Below are 18580 nucleotides of genomic sequence, written 5' to 3'. Positions count from 1 at the left end.
CTTAAAAAGTTAAACATACACCTAAAAAAATTTCTAGCTACTGCATTCCTAGGTACTTACCATGAGAAAAGAAAAGATATGAATTTATACTCAAATGTTCACAGAAGATTTGTTTTTCATACTAAAGAAACAAAACCGGAAACAATCTCAATGGCCATCAACAATGATAAGTTGTGCTATATCTATATAATGGAATACTACTTTGCAATGAAAAGAAATGAGCAATGTTACGTATAAAAGAGGATACATCTCAAGTATAATGTTGAGTGAAAGAAATCAGACAAAAAGGTAAATATTATATCGTTTCATTTATATAAAATTCTAGAAAATGCAAACCAATCTATAGCGACAGAAGGCACTTTGGTGGTTGTACGGAGATGTGGGGTGAAGGGAATTACAAAGAGGCATGAGAAAACTTTTGGGGTGATGCATACATTTAGTATGTTAACTGTGGTGATGGTCTCACAGGTATATATGTATGTCAAACCTTATCAAATTACACACTTTAAAGATGTGTCATTTTTTGGAAAGTCAATCATAACTCAATAAAGCTGTCAAAATTCATTGACTTAAAAAACTTAATCCAAATATTATCAGATTTGAATAAATATCCTTAAATTAGGAAAACCATTTAAAAGTGTACCTTGAACAACAAGTACCTTGGTGAGTTGATCAACGGAGACTGAGTTTATTATGACCTCCCAGATTTGTGCTCTTTCTTGTTTTTTGTTTGCGTTTAGCAACAGCCAGTACAGTATCCCTCTTCCCCCACTGGTTGCATCTTTGGGTGGAGAGGGTGTTAGAGGATCTCCTGTGATCCTACGGATTCTTCATACTCCAGAAACAATTTTGGTCCTAGGTTCCCTTACCCACCCTTCCTATTACCACTTTTCAAGTGAACAATGATTATTATTAAAAGCTGCCTCCTGTTAAGTATCTACTATGTGCCAGGCAATTGACATATATTAACACAAATGCTCAGAATAATTCTGTGAGCTATATTTTTCCATTTTTCAGATCCATTAACTTGCCTCAAACTACCATTGTTAGCAAACAACAGGGATTCAATCAGGACCTAGACTTGTCCATCAAAACACAGTTTGCTGGATAAATGTCATTGTGGTGGCAGATGCATCAGTGCTCTGGTGACAACACATGTGCCATCTCTGATCAAGAAAAGAGACAAACAAGGGAGGGGCTGGGAGCCTGGATTTGTTCCCCTCAGTGTGTTTCCCCCTTGAGGCTTCAGAACTGGCCTTTAAAAAACATTTAGCCAAGTCCTCAATGTGTTTTACCAAACACTTTTCCCCTTGATTTTTAAACCCATGTGTTATTTCATGAATAATAGAAACCATATGTCTCTGACATATTTACACTTAAATCATCAAGATGTTGTTTTGTCAGAACTTTTTGATGTCTTCTGAGATTTTTTTTTAAATGGGAACCTCCTAGAAGCAGCAAGTCCCCATCACAAATAAACAAATTAAAGCAAGAAAAAGCCTGAGTCAGGATGCATTTTCAGGCTGGCCATGTGGGATGGATTTGAGACTTGGCAAATTGCATCATTCTCCCCTGGCTCCAGGAGGGGCTGGGAATAGAATCTGGTGTCCGATGGTCATTTTGGAATTGCTTAATTCTGTTTCCAGCTTCAGACGAAACCATGAAAACTTGAGTTCCATAAGTACCAATCTGGTGACACGGTAAAACTTGTTCTTGGAATCTTGGCAAGCCAAATGCAAAAGAGAGGAGTTAAATCAATGTGATGTGGTGAAGCTTAAGTCTTAAGGTAAAAGACCTTGAGAAGATGACCCTTTTGTTGTTCAGAGGAGCTATCTGTGTTATCTCTACCAGGAGTAGATAATGAGGAGAGGGAACAAGCACTCCAACAAGCTAGAGCATCCTATCTTGTTGGGAATATTACACTGACCTTACCCATAATTCACACAGCCTGTACCCCTAGAATTCTTCTGAAGACAAAGGTAGCTTCTCAATCTTTACCCTTTCTTAAAGTCCTTTTCATAGCATTAAGTACATTGGAGAGAAGTCAAGTGAATTTCAGAGTATTTCTCTCAGTATCACCAGGATGGTGCTGGTGATGAAAGGACAGAAGTCGTCACTATGGTCAGATGTCTGGTTCCAGATCCCAGCCCTGACACTTACCAGCTGTGTGACTTGGGAAAGGTCTTTAACCTCTCCAAAGCTTAATTTCTTCATGAGAAGAAGGGGCATAAGAATGACACTACTCCATTGGATTGGTGTGTGAATTAGTGATTACTGTAATGTGACGCCTGACAAACAAGAGGTTCATAATAAATTGAAGTTGTTATTCTGACCCCTGAAAGAATGAGAAGAAAAATCTTTAAGTGGTGATTCAAAAAAAACAGTATTTTCTATTTCAGGGTATTGCTAATATAAACCATTTATAAAACTATACAATTATTCAATTTGAGAGATGGGATCACCGAACAGTGAGATAGCTTCCCTGTGCAGTTTCTTCCCATGTGCTACTTGATTTCCACTCTACTAAGCATATATTTATCACATAAGGCACTGTTTTTTTCTCCAAAGTGTATGAAGACATCTATATTATGTATTTTGAAAATCTATGTATTCTTAACAATTTTAGAGTTGGAATATGGTCCAGTGCCCCATTTGATAATTGAGGAGGAAAGTGAAGCCAGCAATGTTGACGAATTTTTTGAAGGTCGCATTGATATTTATTAGCATTTTGGGATAAGACCCAGGTTTCTGAGCTTATAAGCCAGTATTCTTGTGACATCATTCTCTTTTCTAATCTGTGGTACCTGTTTTGTCTGCTCTTCTTTCTTTTAACCTCATTACTGTACTTAAAACATAATCCAGAATCAATTTGCTGTGTTTCTAAAAAATACCCTTGTCAACTCTACAGATGTACCTGGCTCTGTCAGTGCAGGATCCCGGCCAGAGCATGATGGAAGGCTTTGTCCCAGAGGAGTACTCAAACTTGCGGTGCCGGTGGAATGTTAGGGAACACTGCAGTTGGCCGACACATGGGGAGGTCTGCTTGTGATTACTAGAAAACTCTGGGGAACTGAAGGGTTTGGGAAACATTTTTGTAGGGTTTTGCTAAAGGAAAAAAAACAAAGCGAATCTGGTATATGTTAATTGACAGATTATTCCAGAAGAGTGTCCAAAAATATAAAATAAAAATTGCCAAATTCAAGAATGTCTAAAGTATGGAACTTTGCTGGGATGCTTTTGTGCATTGAGCTAAGTGACGACATCTTCACTCAAGCCAGACTCTGGAGCATTTGGCATCAACAGTCTCCACTTTCCACCCCATTCCCACTGCATCCTGCTCTGCCTTCTTAATGTAGGTCTCCTGAACTAGGTCAAGGGCCCAGATTACCTTGATTACTTTTGGCTTTAAGTTTACTCGAAGTTATCCCATTTTACACTTCACCAGAAAGATGTGGTCCAAGGCTCCAAGAGGCCCCTACCTCTGTGCAGTGCGAGAACTTGGGGCAAAATAAGAAAGGCAGAAATAGCTTGGAGCCTAGAGGCACAGATGTTTCCAAGAGGAAATGGTCATCAACATGTTCTGCAAAGGGGAAACATGCCCTTTCTTTGAGTGAAGGCAAAAAGACGAAAGCAACATCCTTGGAGAAATATTGCTGCTTGGAGTAAGGGGAGGGCTATCCAGGGGTAGTTGAAGTCACGGCAGCTGGAACGTCCCCCAGTCCACCTCAACCAAGGCACATCTTGGTCATCCCACACCTTTCTGGACAGCTTACCTTGGGATGCAGCCCAGATGTTCCCAGCTGTGGAGTCAGGCATAGGGTGGGAAAATGCAGGGGTCCACGAGGATGTCAACCACCTACTCTCAATGTCAGCTGACCCCTTCCCACGAGAAACTCAAGACAATAACAATAAAATGGATAAATGACTTTAAATCTGTTCTTGTTTTTTCTCTGCCTCTTGGCTGATAGTTGCAGGTACCTCGATTTTAGAACCTGTGGCTATTTAACCTTGATTTTACAACTTAAGTATAGCAGATGGCAAGGTACCCATCCATAACACACTGGCACTCAAGGTCAATGGCTTGATTTCTTGCCATAGCCATCTGGGACCCTGTGGAGGGTCTGCTCTGGCCATTGTTCTGCTCATGTGTCATGGAGTTCACTGGCCCAGGGGCAGCCCACCTCCAATGGCATATGGACAAATAACCCAGATGAGACAACTTGAGCTGTGTCCTACAGAGTACCTGCACAATAGAGCCCAAGTTGCCATCAGTGGTAAACAGGTCATTAGCACGCACTAAACAGTGCCCCCACAACTTCCATTTCTCCTTCTCCACCCTTCTACCAGTGCTTCCTAGGATCACTGTTTAAACAAACAACTTGCTCTGAATCCTTGCTTGAGTGTCAGCTTCTGGGGGACCTAACATAAAATATTAAGTTTCTGTTACTCAATAAATGCTCATCAAATGCTCATGCACCAAGCATCATGCTGAATGCTAGGAATATAGAGAAGGAAAGAGTAACACTAGAATGAGTGAGGTGCAGCTGCTGAGTCCCCGTCCTCAGGGTACTCGCATGTTTTTTAAAGGTGATAAAGGCAGATACACAACATATATCAAATGACAGAAAGTGAAAATTCCCGTAAAAGAAGAATAGATGGGGACCTAGTTCCATTCTACTACATGTGGCTTACCAGTTTTCCCAGCACCATTTACGGAATAGAGTGTCCTTTCCCCAATTTCTGTTTTTGTATGCTGTGTTGAAAATCAGTTGGCTCTAAGTATTTACCTGTGTTTCTGGGTTCTCTATCTTGTTCCATTGGTCTAAGTGCCTATTATTACAGCAGTATCATATTGTTTTCATAACTGTAGTCTTGTGGGTGTGATTTGAAGTCAGGTAATATGATGTCTCCAGATTTGTTCTTTTTGTTTATTATTGTTTTGGCTAGGTAGGTTCTTTTTTGGTTCACTATTAATTTTAGGACTGTTTTTTCTAGTTCTGTGAAAAATCATGATGGAATTTTGATGGGAATTGCATTGAATCTGTAGATTGCTTTGGCCAGTATGGTCGTTTTCATATTATTGATTCTTCCCATCCATGAGCATGGGATGTGTATCCATTTGTTTGTGTCATCACTGATTTATTTCAGCAGTGTTTTGTAGTTTTCCTTGTAGAGATCTTTCACCTCCTTGGGTAAGTATATTCCTAAGTATTTTATTTTTTTGCAGCTGTTGTAAAAGGGATTCAGTTTTTGGTTTAATTCTCAGATTGGTCATTGTTGAGGTATAGCAGTGCTACTGATTTGTATACATTGATTTTGTAACCTGAGACTTTACTGAATTCATTCATCACATCTAGGAGCTTTTAGGACGAGTGTTTACGGTTTCCTAGGTATATGATCACATCATGAGTGAACAGCAACAGTTTTCCTCTTTTCCAATTTGGATGTCCTTTATCTATTTTGCTTGCCTAATTGCCCTGGCTAGGACTTTCAGTACTATTTTGAATAAGATTGGTGAAAGTGGGCATCCTTGTCTTGTTCCAGTTCTCAAGGGGAATGTTTTCAACTTTTTCCCATTCAGTATGATGTTGGCTGTGAGTTTGTCATACATGACTTTTATTACTTTGAGGTAAGTCCCTTCTATGTCTGTTTTGTTGAGGGTTTTTATCATAAAGGGATGTTGGATTTCATCAAATGCATTTTCTGCATTTCTATTGAGATGATCATATGGCTTTTATTTTTAATTTTCTTTATGTGACGTAACACTTTTATTAACTTCCATATGTTAAACCCTCCCTGCATCCCTAGGACAAAACCCACTTAATCATGATATATTATCTTCTTGATGTGCTGTTGGCTTCAGTTAGATAGTATTTTGTTGAGGATTTTTGAATCTGTTTTCATCAAGCATACTGGTCTATAGTTTATTGTTGTTGTTGTTATATCCTTTCCTGGTTTTGTTGTTAGGGTGATACTGGCTTCATAGAACAATTTAGGGAGGAATTCCTCTTCCTCTATCTTTTGGAACTAAGTCCCCCCCAATACCAATCTTATACAAAAATAAACTCAAGATGGATCAAAGACTTAAATCTAAGACCTGAAACCATAAAAATTCTAGAAGACAACATTGGGAAAACTCTTCTGCACATTGGCTTAGGCAAAGAATTCATGAATAAGACCCCAAAAACAAATGCAAATAATAATAATAATAATAATAAATTGGACCTAATTACACTAAAAAGCTTCTGCACCACAAAAGAAATAATCAGCAAAGTAAACAGAAAATCCACAGAGTGGGAGAAAATATTTGCAAACTATGCATCCGACAAAGGACTGGTATCCAGAATCTACAAGGAACTCAAACAAATCTGCAAGGAAAAAAGGAAATAATCCATCAAAAATAGTCAAAGAACATGAATAAACATTTCTAAAAAGAACATATACAAACAGCCAACAAACATATGAAAATAATGCTCAACATCACTAATCATCAGGGAAATGCAAATCAAAACCACAATGTAATACCACCTTACTCCTGCAAGGATGGCCATAATCAAAAAATCAAAAAACAGTAGATGTTGGCATGGATGCAGTGATCAGGGAACACTTCTACACTGCTGGTGGGAATGTAAGCTAGTATAACCATTATGGAAAACAGTGTGGAGATTCCTTAAAGAACTAAAAGTAGAACTGTCATTTGATCCAGAAATCTCACTACTAGGTATCTACCCAGAGGAAAGGAAGTCATTATATGAAAAAGACATGCACACATATATTTATAGGAGCACAGTTTGCCATTACAAGGATATGGAACCAACCTAAGTGCCCATTGACAGAGTGGTTATTATGGAATACTACTCAGCCATAAAAAAGGAACGAAATAACGTATTTTGTGAAACTTGGATGGAGCTGGAGACCATTATTCTACGTGAAGTCACTCAGAAATAGAAGACCGTATGTTCTCAAATATAAGTGGAATCTAAGCTATGGGGATGCAAAAACATAGAGTGATATAATGGACTTTGGGGACTCACAGGTGGGAGGTTGGGAGGGGGGTGAGGGATAAAAGATGGCATATGCCTGCCATGTACACTGCTCGGGTGACTGGTGCACTAAAATATCAGAATTCTCTACTAAAGGACTCATCCATGTAACAAAAATCACCTGTACTCCAAAAACTATTGGAATAAAAATAAGAAGAAGAATAGAAAAAATAGTCTGGAAATTCAGGAAAGGAAACAAGGAAGTAACTGGGAAAGTGTTGGGAAGCTGGGAAAGGTAGTGATGAGGCAGGTTACAGTTCACCCCAAAGGAGAGGTGTTACTTAGACAGGTAGATGCAGGTGAAGGATGCCCCTCCGAGGAGACACCCAAGGGCACCGCTCTGGCCCCAGCTGGCAGACCCTGGTGAGGTCTGAGTCCCCATCCTGGCCAGGTAGCTATGGGGATTCAAGGGAGCTCAGCTCAATAAAGAAAACAAACTTTGCTGTACAATTTAGCATCCCTTGAGAGTCTCCTGAATGTAAGTTATATTAAGGCAACTGACAGTTCTCAGAAGGGGAGAAAGCAAGACAGTATGTAAACCATGTCTTTCATTTTCTGCATTTTGATGTTTTGACCTCTGAGGTCTTGCTGGCCCTGGAGGGACTGTTCCTCCCAGGCTTGGTCAGTTCCTAGAGACAGTGAAAACTTCATCTGTTAGCTGCTTTTTAAATACAAGCCCATGCCCCAACCAACCTCTCTATCTGGCTCCCATACTCCAAGTTTCTGTTCACCTGGCCTCTGCACCCTACGAGGGGTGAGTCCCTTCCTAACTCATTGTACTTGCAAACTAATGGGTCTGCTCCATATTTCCCTTTATATATGAAGGTAGAAATGAGGTCTCCATTTGTGGAGAGAGAAGGACAAAGAGAGGGAAGAGAGGAAGACAGAAAATGTCATGAAGAGATATTTATTAAACACTTAATCTATGCAAGACGCTAGAAAGTCATACACAGATAGTGAAGAGAGTTTTGAAGGCAATAATAACAGACACAAAGTGCTTATGCAACAGGCACTGACCTCGAGACCGAACATATATTAATTCACTTTGAACCCCACAACACCCTGATGAGGCAGGTACTATATTGCAACTGCCCTTTTATGGATGCAGTAACGGAGGGACAGGAATTTCAGTAACTTGCTTGAGGTCACAAAGCTAGCAAATGGCAAAGCTGTCTTTGAATCTTTGTAGCCTGTGTTGCAGAATCTATGTGCATTAACACGATGCTCTGGGTAGAAAGTGACCAACTTCAGGGCATGTGACTGCTCAGTAGTAGCTCCATCAAAGGGTCAGCTGAGAAATAAAAGGAGACAAAAAAATCTTTTTAGCTACTTGGCAAGAAAATTACATAAAAGGAAAGCTTCAGATTAGTGTTGAGCTCTCCTCTTTCTGGGGTAAGCCTACTCCTTATTATCTTTTATTGGTATCCTCATTACCATATCAAATTAAGAGTTGACATTGGGTCACCCTTCTGCCACTTTGCCCCAAGCCCTGCTCTCATTCAGCCAGGTTAAACCGTCTCCCTTAATTACCAGTTGGAGCTCAGTCTTGCACAAGGAGAGCTGGGATGATAAATTAAAACAAGGAACCTTTGTTTGGTGCACGCAGTTGGGCATCACAGTCACCTTAATTATGCAATGATGTCACCCGCGGCCGAAGGGAAGTTCTAAGGGCTTAATCACTGGGAGGCCTGAGAGGCCGTGAGTAATGAGCAATGAGCATAGTTGCATGGGTGCAATGCACCTCCTTTCGTGGGCAGAGCCAAAAGGGGGGCAGGGAGTCAGTGGGAGGAGCCCTTTCTCCCACGAGGAAGGCAAGGTAGTGCAGTAGATCAGAGCATGGGCAAAATGGGTTTGGGTTTGAATCCTGGCTCCAGCATGACATAGCTGTGTGTCCTTGGAGAAGTCCCTTCAGTTTGCTTCAGATAATGGGGTAATGATAGCTAACTTGCAGGATCATGAGGAACAAATGGGACAGTGGATTTTAGTGTCTACGACAGTTTCCAGACAAATTAAGCATTTGGTGTTTGTGTCACAAGAGGAGGGAGATGCCCTTTGCCATTAAGAATATCTACATTACGATCCAAGAAAAGTGCAAGGGGGACTTTCTGCCATTGCCCAGGCACGTCCCCGAGACCTGGGCTTATGACCCTATCCTATGCCCTCGGCAAGTTACTTCATCTCTGTGAGCCTCAATCTTCCCTTTTGTAAAACGGTCCTAAGATTTGTGAGGCTTGACTATGAGATAATGAATGTCAGACAACCCCACACAGTGCCTTCATTTATTTCCAAGTTGGGAAGGGAAAGAAACGTTTGGGGAACACAGCAAGTGAGGCCCAGGGTTTCTTACCAACCATGTGAAAGTTTTATCATAACCAGCTTCCAGACCAAGCCTTCAACTGCTCTGCTTCACCAGCCTTTCGTCCCACAGAAGCATTGTTGTTCTCCTTTTGTTTCCTCTTGCCAGTTCATGGGCTGCTGGAACTGAAGAATCCCTTCGGCTGTGACCCTCTCCTTCCCATTCCCCTGCTTCCTCCTGCAGGCCTGCATGGGCAAGGTGAGTCCTGCCCCTCCTCCTGCAGCTGCTGCTGCTGTCCCCTCCCACCACAGGCTTCCATTGTGTGCCTTGTCACCCTCCAGGTGAATCCCCACTCTCTCTCCAACTTCTTTGTGTCCTTACTCTCCTAGCCTCAGGTTTTCAGTTCTGCCCAAGAGCAGGCAGGAAACCTCTTCCTCAGTTTGGGGGAAAGCGAGACGCAGCTGCGCCACAGCCTCCCACCCTGAGGTGGACAGAACTCCCACTCCGGGCCGGGCGGGGTGGCTCATGCCTGTAACTGCAGCACTTCGGGAGGCAGAGGTGGGCAGATCACTTGAGGTCAGGAGTTCGAGACCAGTCTGGCCAACGTGGTGAAACCAAGTCTCTACTAAAAATACAACACAATTAGCTGGACGCGGTGGTGCACCCCTGTAGTCTTAGCCACTGAGGCACAAGGATAGCTTAATCCTGGGAGATGGAGGTTGCAGTGAGCCCAGGTCGTGCCACTGCACTCCAGCCTGGGCAGCATGCACACATCCATACACACTCACACACACTCATGCACACGCTAACACACATACGTATGCAGTCACACAGTCACACACTCTCACACCCATGTTCTCCCCACACAGACCCAGACACATCCACACACTTAGGTATTCACACTCACATACTCCCCCCCATACACACACTCATGTACCAAACACATTCTGCACAGTCACACACTGTCTCACACAGACACACACACAAACATACATGCTCACACACATACACAGAGGTACCTGCACACTCAGTCACACACACACAGACATACGCTCAGGCACTCACACACACAAGTACACTCATTTATAGTCATACACTCTCTCACACAGACACCCATATAAACAGACACACATTCTCTCACACAGACACATTCACACACATATACACACTCGCATACACAGATGTACCTGCACACTCAGTCACACACACACAGACCTACACTCAGGCACTCACACACACAAACACACTAATTTACAGTCATACACTCTCACACAGACACGCATATACACAGACGCACACTCACTCATACACATATACACACCCACATACACACACACTCACACACATATACACACACATACTCACACACTATACACATTTGCGCAGTCACACTCATGGTGCGCCGCCAACGGATGAGGGCTCCCAGCCTGTCACAGAAGTTTCTGGAGATGATTCTAGATGTGTCTTTGAGCAGTGAGGGAAAGGGCTTGGCACCCCAGCAGTTGTGAGCCATGTCACAGTGATGACGCGGCAGCTTCATTGGATCCAGAGCCAGCCCCACTGGTGCGAGCTTCTGGGAAATATCTCTGCCATAGAGACAAGGCCACCCATGGAAACCGCTGCTTTCCTGCTGATCCACATCGAGAATCCTATTTATAGTGTCAGTCCTGTGAAACAAATGTTTTCAACCCTACATCTGCAAGTGATCCTGGCATGTGCGCACATCCATTTTTGGCCTCAGTATGCAATACCCCTCTTGGATATTTCTAAGGGTATCAAGGAGAAGGTACTCTCAGCTGCCACAAGCACTGCTGAGCAGGAGGCGGAATCCACGCCGGTGGCAAGTCATGTCCACATACAGAAATCAAAGAAGGTGGCTTCTGTCACTGTCCAGGCCACCTTCGATGTGCTGGTTGGGGGAGATGTGTTTCCCACAGGGGATGGAGTGGGTAGATGGGACAGAACACTCCCATGGTTGTGACAGTTCTTCTACTCAAGAGCCACACGCTTTATCATGTCAAATGATGAAAATATTTTGTTTTCTACCTAGCTTGGGGGCTCCCCATTCTGGCAGGGATTACCTGGATACCAGAGCAAGCCGTCCGCCTAGGAATGTGAGCAAACTGGCTGTGAGGGGAGCCCTCAAGACCCAACAAGCTGCTGCATTTTGAATACGAGGAGTCCGTTCTCAGTTCTCTTTTTCTTCAGGCTTTACAGGGATGCAATTTCCTGCCTTGTGAATATGACACTGAAGATAGATTTTACCAGATTTCTATCTCTGTCATGAATTTTCTCAGTCCTCTTAGAAATATCCTTCAGTTGTTTGTGAATTAGTTTCTTCAGCTAAAGAGTCAGCAGAAAACATGATATTTCACCCTCCAGCTTATCCCCAACCTCACCTGTTAAATACACCCAGCCACACTGAATCCAACCCCTCAGGCCTCTATGCCTTTGCTCATGCTATCTTCCCTGCCCAGAGTAGACTTCCTTCCCTTTTCTACTTCCCCTTTAGGTGCAGCTTACAAGAGCCACAATTCTAGTAGAGCCTGCCTGAACCATTCCAGAAAAATATAAGTTACCTTCCTATATTATTTTGGTGTGACTGCTGTAACAAATTTCCTCAAACTGGCTGGCTTGAAACAACAGAAATGTATTCTACCTCAGTTTGGAAGGCCAGAACTCTGAAATCAAGGCATTGGCAGGGCCATGTTCCCTACAGGGATGGAAAGTCCACTTCTAACATCCTCCAGGTTCTGTCTCCAGGCATACCTTGGCTTGTGGCTGCATCACTCTAATCTTTACCTCTGTCTTCACATCACCTACTCCTCTGCATGTCTCAAATCTCTCTCTGCCTATCTCTTATCAGGACAGTTGTCTTGGGACTCAGGACCCACCCAGGAAATCCAGGAAGATCTCATCTCAACATCTTTAATTGATTACATCTACAAAGACCCTTTTTCCAAATAAAGTAGTATCCTTAGGGTCCAGGGATTTGGACCTAGACCGATCTTTTTGGGGGCCACCATTCCACACCCCCACATATACCATAATGCACACTACCAAAAACAATCCATCACTAAGTTACAGTACTTATCACACTGAGCCATAAAATGTCCTCCCACTTTGACAGTTAGGCCTTTGAGCTACATAGACTCGATTGACTTCTCCTTTCAAAGTACAACCTCTTTATGCGATTGTTGCAGTAGACTCAGTAATAAATATAAAGCCAGCGTCTCCTCTGGCCCATTCAAATCCAGCTAAAGCCAGCGTCTCCTCTGGCCCATTCAAATCCAGCTGCACTGTCACTCTCTGCTCCATCAAGGTGGCCAGGGTTTAGCAGTTTGGTGTGTGTTGGCATTTAGCACTCAAGTTAAACACTTCATCTATGTTTTAAATCCACCTCTGTTCTTACTAGCACAGGGCTATTAAATCAGTGCTACTTACCACCAATGCAACTTGCAAATGAATCTTAATTGTAAATGCAAAAATGGCAGAGAAATTTTGTGGCAGCCCTTAGCTATCGGTGTTGATCAGATGACCCAGAGTAAGATTGTTGGTTTTTTTTCTTTCTGCCATTATAATTTAAAACAAAACACATTTTAGGTTTGCAGACGGAGTTGTCAGATCCCTACAGATATTCATACACCCCAATATGAAAAGCCCTTTGTAATGTCTTTCTCCTGTCATTTGCTTTCCTCCAACCTACCTCCTCCAACGAGCCTGGGGGCTTGTTTAGCTTTCACCCACCCTAATTTCATTGCTTCACTATGTTGAATCCAGCGGGTTTATAGTATGTTTTCAAATCTGGCTGGGCAAAATCCTCCCTGCCCCCCCTTCTTATTCCTCCTTTTCAAGTTTTTATTGGAAATTCTTACACATTTGTACTTTCATAAATACTTCAAATCAAGAAGTCCAATTCCTAAAGCCCCACAGAAAAAGAGGAGGGATTCTGATGGGAAATGTCTTTCGTGTATCCATGCACAAAGGAGACTTAAGATATTAAGTCTCTCCTCCAGGAATGTGATGTATTTCTCCATTTGTTTCTACCTTGTTTTAAGTCTTTCAGTAAAGTTTTACAGTTTTCATTGTTATTAAATTCATTCCTGATGATTTCATAGTTTTTGTGTCTATTATAAATGGGATATTTTTTCTATTCCTTTTTCTAACCAGTTTTGTCTATATCAGGGGAAAGAACTCTTGAGTTTATGTATACAAACACAACTACATATACCTTATCAAAATCTCACTTCTAAATGGTTTTTAAATAATCTTTCACATTTCCTAGGAATACATTAATTATCTGAAAATGAAGATCATTTTGAGGAACTTTAATTATAATGTATCTTGCTAGAACCTTCGAACTACGTGAAATAATAGGGCACCCACTCTTATCTTTGATTTAATAAAAACAGTTAAACATTTTAATGTGTTTCTCATAGTCTTTAGGATGTCTCTGTTTTACTGTTTACCTCTCTCTGAGCTGAGGCAGAGTTTTGATGAAGAACGTCTTCAAAATGTTATCAAGTGCTTCTTTAGAATCTACTGATACAATTATTTTGTTTTTCTCCTTTAATTAAATTAAGAATTATGTTTCTGGATTTTCTAATGATGAACTGTTCTTTCAATTATAAACCCTATGATAGGGTTTGACTATGTCCCTACTCAAATCTCATCTTGAATTGTAGCTCCCATAATTCCCACATGTTGTGGGAGGGACCCAGTGAGAGGTCATTGATTCTTGGGTGTGATTTCCCCATACTGTTCTCGTGAGGTGAATAAGTCTCTCTAGATCTGATGGCTATATATATTTTATATGTAAGGGGAAACCCCTTTTCTTTGTCTTTCATTTTCCTTTTGTCTGCCACCATGTAAGACGTGCCTTTCACCTTCCACCATGACTGTGAGGCCTCCCCAGCCATGTGGAACTGTGAGTCCATTAAACCCCTTTTCCTTTATAAATTACCCAGTCTTGAATATATTTTTATCAGCAGCATGAAAACAGACTAATACACCCTACTGGACCATGCTGTAATTGTCATTCTTCTACTGTCTTGCTCGATTATATTTGCCAATTTCTTATTTAAAATCTGTCACTTTATTCGTAGGTTTATTGTTCTATAGTCTTTGTTTCAGTGCTACCCTTCTCAAATTTTGATATTAAGACTGTAATAGATTCGAAATAAATTGAAGAAATTATAACTTTCTATAGACAAGAAAATTTTTTAAAACCTAAGAATTAGCTATTCTTTGAATATAAGATGGATGTTAGCTGTGAAAATCCTCAGAACTGAGAATATTTTTATGTTTCTTTTTCTAACACCATTGAGCCAATTTTGTTGCTTCATCTTTTGATAGAAAATCATCAACTTTAATATTTTTCAAATGTATTATTGTAGAGTTGCATAAAGTATAAACATTTTTTCTTATTTAGTATCCATAGTTATGCCTCATTTTTCATTCTTAATATTGTATTTTTGTTTTCTGTTTTACCTACCATTCTAGTATTTTATCTATTTTATCTTTTAAAAAACTAAATTTTAATTTTATTTTTCTGTTTTATCTTTTATATTACATTAATTTCAAGTTTTATTTTTATTAATCCTTTACTTATAACCCCTTTTGCTCTACTGTATTGTTCTTTATCTAGATTTTTCCTTCTTTTCTTTTTTTGAGACAGGGTCTCACTCTCTTGCCCAGGTTGGAGTGCAGTGGCATGATCACAGCTCAGTGCAGCCTCGACCTTCCAGGCTCAAGCAACCCTTCCACTTCCGCCTCCAGAGTAGCCAGGACCACAGGCAAGTGCCACCATGCTCAGCTAATGTTTATATTTTTTTGTGGAGATGGGGTTTCACTATGTTGCCCAGGCTGGCCTGGAACTCCTGAGCTCAAGTGACCTGCCTGCCTCAGCCTCCCAAACTGCTGCGATTACAGGTGTGAGCCACCATGACCCGCCTCCAATCAGTGTTTTCTATTAACAGTTTGTAAATTCTTCTATTTATTTTAACCTTCAGTGTTTCAGATAAGAAGTCCAATACAAATCTGATTTTCTATACAGTAGTCCTCGTTTATCCTTGGTTTCACTTTCTGAGGTTTCAGTTACCTGCCATCAACTGCGGTCAACTGAGGTCTAAAAATATTAAGTAGGAAATTCCAGAAATTAACAATTTGTAAGTTTTGTTACACCATTATACTTAACAATTTGTAAGTTTTGTGCACTGTTCTGAGTATGGTGATGAAATCTCACGCAGTCCTCCTCTGTCCCGCTGGGATGTGAATTATTCAGTGTATCCTCGCTGGATGGTTACCCACCCTTTAGTGGCTTAGTAGCCCTCTCAGTTATCAGATCAACTGCTGTGGTATCATAGTGCTTGTGCTCAAGTAACCTGTATCTTAACTAAATAAGGGCCTCGAAGCGCAAGAGTAGTGATGCTGGCATGTTGTTATAATTGTTCTATTTTATTGTTTGTTATTTTTGTTGATGCCTTACTATGACTAATTTATAAAATAAACTTTATCGTGTGTATGTATAAGAAAAAACATAATATACTATCCACTGTATCAGGCATCCACTGGGGGTCTTGGAATGTATCCCCCCTTGAATACGAAAGCCCATAAGTTTATAAGCTTTTACTTTAATGCTTATATTTAAGAAATTTCACCAGGAAATGTCTAGATCTGATGTCCAATGTGATAGTGACTAGCCACATATGACTATTTAAATGTAAATGTTAATAAATTAAAACTAAATAAAATTTAAAAGTCAGTTTCTTCGTCATACCAGTCATTTCAAGTGATCAATAGCCCGTGTGGCTGGTGGCTACCATACTGAACTGCACAGAACATTTTCACCACTGCAGGAAGTTCTATTGGCCAGCTCTGGTCTGGTCTATATTATTATTATTATTATTATTATTATTATTATTATTATCATCATCATCATCATTAATGTTATTGTTAATCATGCATGGCACTTGCCAAGATCTTTCAATTTTAAAATGGAAGTTTTCTTTAGTTCATGTTTTCTTTTATGAATTTTTTATTACTTCTTTATTCTTTTTTTCTGTTGAAATTCCTCACTATTGCATAAAATATTTTCTTGAGTCTCCAACTCTCTTACAGTTTTCCTCATTGCTTTCTTTTTTCCTTCCTTCCTTCCTTCCCTCCTTCCTTCCTCCCTTTCTTACTTTTCTTCATTTGCATTTTTTGTTACAAGATATTTAATCATTGGCCATGGTTATTGTCTTTACAATTCTCCTATTAAACATTTTTACTTGCAAACATGTATTTTAGTTTTAAAATTCCTTTTAGGGGTTCTGTGAATGCATCTCTTTGAGAGGTGTTTTTTTGTTTGTTTGTTTGTTTGTTTTTAACTAAAGTACCCTTTTGTCTCTTCCATTCTGGGGAGCCACAGCCCTGATTGCTCAGGTCGATCCTCCTCCCTGTTTATTTTATTCCTTTACATATGGCGGACTTTTTCTTGCTTCCCAGTAGCTGTGACGCTCTCTGTGGCAGCACACACAGGCTCCGCAATGAGATGGTAGTAGCAGTCAGTTGGCACGGTGTCCCTCATCCAGGCACCAGTGCAGTAGCCTCTCTGGCTGCGGTGCCCAGGGTTCTCACTTTCTAATTCACTCCCTCAAGCACATAGGAGGCAATGAGAGCCAGTCTTTGAGATGCCTTCTTCTGGATCCCAGGCTCTTGGAGACTCAGATTTTATGTTATGCATGATTGAAAGAGAATTCAAGAAGGATTCTTGGTGGAACTTTGATAAAAGTTAAATCCAATTGTTTGCCTTAAAACACAGTGGGAATTTTTCTCCCAACAACCACTGGTTAGAGTGAGAAAGATATTTCTCGCAAGAGTACAAATTGGTCCAAGCTTTCTGGAAGATGACTTGGCAATATACTTCAAAATTCCTAAAATGCAAATTCTTTCTAACCAGGCAATTATATATTTATGTGTTTATTCTGAGGAAATAGTTGAGGATGTATACAAAGATTTAACTGTAAGAAAAGAGTTTAATACTCTTTAGGCTAGTAAAAAGATAGATAGATAGATAGATAGATAGATAGATAGATAGATAGATAGATAATAGATAAGAGATGATAGATAGATAGATAGATAGATAGATAGATAGATGTAGGTAGAGAAACAGAAACCTAATATCCAATAACAGCCTAAATATCCAATAACAGCAAGTCAGCTGCAAAAACTATAGTGTATATACCAATGTAAAACTATGCAGTCATTTACAATCATATTACAGAAGATTTTCATGATTATAGGATTAACTAAATAGCACATACAAGCTAATATGTGCAGTATGATTCCATCTCATGCTGTATCTAGACCTATAATTCTCTATTTCTATTTGTCTTTATATACATAAATTGTAGGATATAATATACAAAAGTGTTGAGTGATAGTTGAGTAATGTTTAATCACTTAAATTTTTATTTTATTTTAAAACAAGGAACACTTTTTGCTTGAGTGATTTTCAAAAATAGTAAACTTATTTTAAAAGGTTTAGACTAGAACTCCAACTGAACTTTTCAAAATTATGTTTAAGGTTCCTAGCAGACCACGTAATTACCTGATCCCAGCTCCCTATTCTTGATGTTTCCAGATTTATTCTCATCTCAGCTGAGTCTTCCTCCCTCAAATCTCCTTTCACCATCCCATCCCTGTTAGATGTTGATGAGCTGGTTTACAATGCGATCATCATCATCTTAAGGAAGTCATACTGACTTGGAGTGAGGCTTTTTTCCCCATTCCCCTCCCCAGGTCTTTCTCCAGTCTCCTGTTTTACCAGTGAAAGGTCTAATGGAGCAGGAATGGGGAAGCCAGGGCAGTTCTCCATGCAGGCTGGAGTTGAGGGTTGGGGATGCAGCAGCTGAGGCTGTTTGGAGCTGCCTGCGGTACTGTCCATCATTAAGACGGAGTGGTGAAGGTGGCAGGGCTGAGCCCATCACCAGGGCAATCATGGTATGCAGGGCACCAGGTCAGACCAGGACCAGCCTCAAGGATCACTGATGACAATTTACCTGCTGGTCTGGGCTCCTTTAATGTCCCCTAGTTAACAGTGACATTAGTTTGAGTCTGGGATGGAAGGACAGAAATTTTAAATCTGCTATGGCCTGCCCAGTGCTATTGTAGGCACCAAGCAGTGAGACAGAAACTTGTCAATATTTTCTCCCCACCAGGCTGCTTGAAGAAAGTGCGAGGACTGAGCAACATGAGA

This window comes from Pongo abelii, chromosome 13 (assembly GCF_028885655.2).
Source record: "Pongo abelii isolate AG06213 chromosome 13, NHGRI_mPonAbe1-v2.0_pri, whole genome shotgun sequence".
Classification (NCBI taxonomy): domain Eukaryota; kingdom Metazoa; phylum Chordata; class Mammalia; order Primates; family Hominidae; genus Pongo; species Pongo abelii.
Note: the sequence above shows the minus strand (reverse complement) of the source record.